Source organism: Elephantulus edwardii, unplaced genomic scaffold (assembly GCF_000299155.1).
Source record: "Elephantulus edwardii isolate Elephantulus edwardi_28Jun2011 unplaced genomic scaffold, EleEdw1.0 scaffold00092, whole genome shotgun sequence".
Classification (NCBI taxonomy): domain Eukaryota; kingdom Metazoa; phylum Chordata; class Mammalia; order Macroscelidea; family Macroscelididae; genus Elephantulus; species Elephantulus edwardii.
This window is the reverse complement of record NW_006399842.1, coordinates 504,081-507,956: the sequence shown is the minus strand read 5'-3', so window position 1 is coordinate 507,956 and position 3,876 is coordinate 504,081.

Genomic DNA, 3,876 nt, shown 5'->3' with positions numbered 1-3,876 from the left:
GCCTTGGAAAATCTGCTGGAGAGTCAGCTATGAGTTGATTCTAACTTGGTTGCTTTGAGTGAGAGAGTGAGTGATACAACTGGTCAGCAATAAGGATAAGCTTGTGAATCAATGCCAGCTAATCACTCTCCTTGTAATTGAGCCCTAAGTGAGGTTATGAGAAGATAGAGGTTGGCTGTGTTGTTTCATCCCCACAACTGGGCTCTGAAAAAATTTTCCTTTAGTGCTTGCCTCCAAGATTCCCAGAGTAGACTAAATACCTAATCTCATGACCTAGCTTTTCCTTTCATCCTGGCTTGCTCTGGAAATCCTCTGTTGTTTAAGTCAATTCGTGTCTGTAACTTTTAACCAAACTCTAATGGCTACTGGCAGGAGGCTGTGTCCTGAGATGACAGAGGCATTAAAGGTCACAGGAGGAAGTTTGGAGAGACACAATCAGATTAATATTTTAGAAGGAGAGCCTTCAGGACTGAGGCTGACTAAAGCAGGAAGGACTGGAGCTTGGCAGAACAGTGAGAAAGCTGCTGCCATAGTCCAGCTGAGAGACAGAGGCAGCTGGGAACACTCAAGGAGCTAAGATGACGAGAGAGTGAGATAGATTTTAGCAGCTGCCCTTTCAGACACAATTGTCTCAGTTATGTGGAACTTGGCTATATTTGAAAAATTGTGTATGACACTTTTTGCAAGCTGAAACTTACATCAAATACAAGAAGGATTCTTCTTCAGAGTAAATGATGATAATGCTCATACTATGAACACTTATTCCTGGAATTTTAATCTGGTGGATGAGTCTTTAAGGGTTCTTGTGCAAATCAACAATGTATTTTTAACCACTTAAAAGATGAAGATGATGATGTTTTTCCAGATTCGTAATAGGCTTTTTAAAAATAAAAATTATTTTATATTGGTTTGCTTACAAAGTTCATATAAATTGTGTTTCACACTATCCTTCACTCACATTGTGTTTCAGTACAATCATTCCCATTAATTTTATTTTATAAAATTAATCCACAGTGATCTATGCATACCATTATCCTGTCTCCAGATCGCTGCTAGATTGTTTCCATTTCCTTTACTCACCCTTTACCATCCCTCCACCCATCAAATTGTGTGACCCTATGATTTACTCCCTGCTAATCCTCACTCCTTTGCTCCTACTTTTCCCTCCCCTCGGTTTCTCATACACATTTTACTAGTTATATTTCTATTTCTACAATAATGGTCTTATACAGTATTTGTCCTTGCATAATATTCCACCGTGTGAATGTACCACAATTTCTCAATCCCTTTGATTGTGGTTGGACTTTGGGGCTGTTTCCATGTCCTAGTGATAGTGAATAACGCTGCTTGAACATTGGTGTATTCTCTTGGGGTATATTCCAAGCAGTAGAATAGCTGGGTTATGTGGAATTTCTATGTTCAGCTTTTTGAGGAAATGCCAAACTGTCTTCCAGAGTGGTTGTGCCATTTTACAATCTTGCCAACAATGTGCATGAAAGTTCCTATCTCTCCACTCCCTCTCCAAATTTTATTGCTTGCTGTCCTGTTAAACTTTGTCACTGTGACTTGGGTGAGATGGTATCTCATTGTGCTTTTGATTTATCTCTCTCTTATTGTCAGTGTTTATTTTTTTAATTGTAATTGAAATTTTATTTTATGTGTGAAGTGTTGATCTTGGTTCTTGCCATGTAGAGGTCTCGGCTAATCCACCCAAGAAAGATCACTTAGTCCAACTTGATGAAGCCAGTTTCCTTGACGTACTGACGGAAACACTGGTGGCACATTTTCAGTCCGTATTTCTGGATAAGTCCATGTCGGTTTGAGCACATGCGGCAAGAGTGGGAACCCGGCCGAATTTTCACGGGTGACTCCAGTAGAGCTGCTATTAACCATTTTGCTTGGAGGGAAGCACCAAGGAAAAAGTTGGCAGTGATTTTGAGCATTTCTTCATATGTCTGTTAGCCATCCAAATGGTTTCCTCTGTGAAAAGTCTTTCCATGTCTTTTGTCAATTTTGTAATTGGGTTATCAGGGGTATTTTCTTGTGGAGGCCTTGTAGGATTCTGTAAACTTTTTTAATGAGACTTTTGAGATGATACTGCCAAATACTTTCCCCCAGTCAGTAGGTTTTCTTTTCATTCTGTTGGAAACTGTTTTTGATACGCACAGGGATCTTTATACTATGAGCTAGGCTTTCTATGCCTGGTCCCACTTTGTCTCCTATAATCTTTATGGTTTTCAGCTTTACCGCTAGGTCTCTGATCCGCCTTGAGTTGATTTTTGTGTATAATAAGAGATGTTCATCCTGCTTCAGCTTTCTGTAGGTAGTAGTCCAGTTTTGCCAACACCATTTGTTGAAGAGGTTTTTGTTTCTCCATTTGATAGGTTTTGTTTCCTTGTTGAATATCAGTTGTCCATTGATTGATGGGTTGACTTCTGAGTTCTTGATTCTGTTCCACTGATCTAGGTGCCTGTTATTATTGTACCAGTACCCTGCTGTTTTGGTTATTACAGCTGTGTAGGAGGTTTTGAGATCAGGGAGCACTGCTTCCTGCTTCATTCTCCCCTCCCTTCCCTGCTCCCCCCACCCCCCTGCTTTATTTTTGTTTTTCAGAAGTGATTTGCTTATTTAATGTCTCTTTCAACTCCAGATAAAATTGGCAATTGCTCTATTTCTTTGAAAAATGAACCTGGTATCAATATTGGTATTGCATTAAACATGTAGATTACTTTTGGTATGATTGCCATTTTTACAATAATGAGTCTTCCTATACATGAACAGGGAAGATTTTCCCATTTATTTAGGTCTTTTATTGTTTCTCGCAGAAGTAGTTTGTAGTTTTCTTTGTAAAGGTCTTTTGTGTCACTATTTAGGTTTATTCCTAAGTATCTTCATCTGTAGTTGGCTATTGTAAATGGTATTGCTTTCTTATTTCCCTTCTCTGTGTTTTGTTTGTTACTGTAGAGGTATCCCCTGGACTTATTGTACATAGGATGAAGATATTTATTATAGAACATTTTCTAGCTCAGAGAGAGTGGGCAGAGATTTAAGATCAGACGCCTAACTCCACCAATCGGGTAAACATGCTTCTGCCCCTGAAACCAAGCACTGGCCTCTTACTACCTTTCTGCTGCCAAAATTCCTGACTGCTGTCTGAAAGCTGGTTGCTTCTCTAGTTACCTGGGTTTGAAAATAGATTCTACTTGGTGGCTGCCTCCTCTCTTTACCCTACTTATATTTATCATTTTAGGATAGCAAAGCTTCATCTCTCATACTTTGAGATTGCAGCCCAGCTTCTTAACACTTGGCCACCAGGGCTCCCTTATCTCTGATACTTTGGATAAGTAGATAGGTAAGGCTATTCCTTGGAAAGGAACATCATGCCTGGAAAGATGGAGAATCAATGGAGAAAAGGAAGACTCTCAACAAAATGAATTGACACAGTGACCAGCAATGGGCTCTGGTGTGTTAGAGATGATAAGGATGGTACAAGATAGGGCAGGGTTCTGGCCTGTTGTTCATAGAGTTGCTATGAGTGTATTTAACTTGGCACCTGACAACAACTACCACAGCAATTGACATTTGAAAGGTGGAGCTAGGTTCATATATTTGTGTTACAGCTTCAAAGGAAGAGTGAGAAAGTGGGTTTTCTGTTTTGTACCTTGGGGAGGAGAAGACCATAATGTGAGAACTGCCTTATAGCTAGGAAGGGTGTTCAGAGAAGCTGGGAAACAGGAAAAGATTATCTCAGGGGATCTGAGTTTTCTTAGTTCTGCTTTGACTTTGAGTGTTTTCCCTAGAATATCACAGAGAACATTACTTACCCAGCGTTAAAAATAATTATGCCAGCAAAGACTTTACATGAAATTAGGGAAG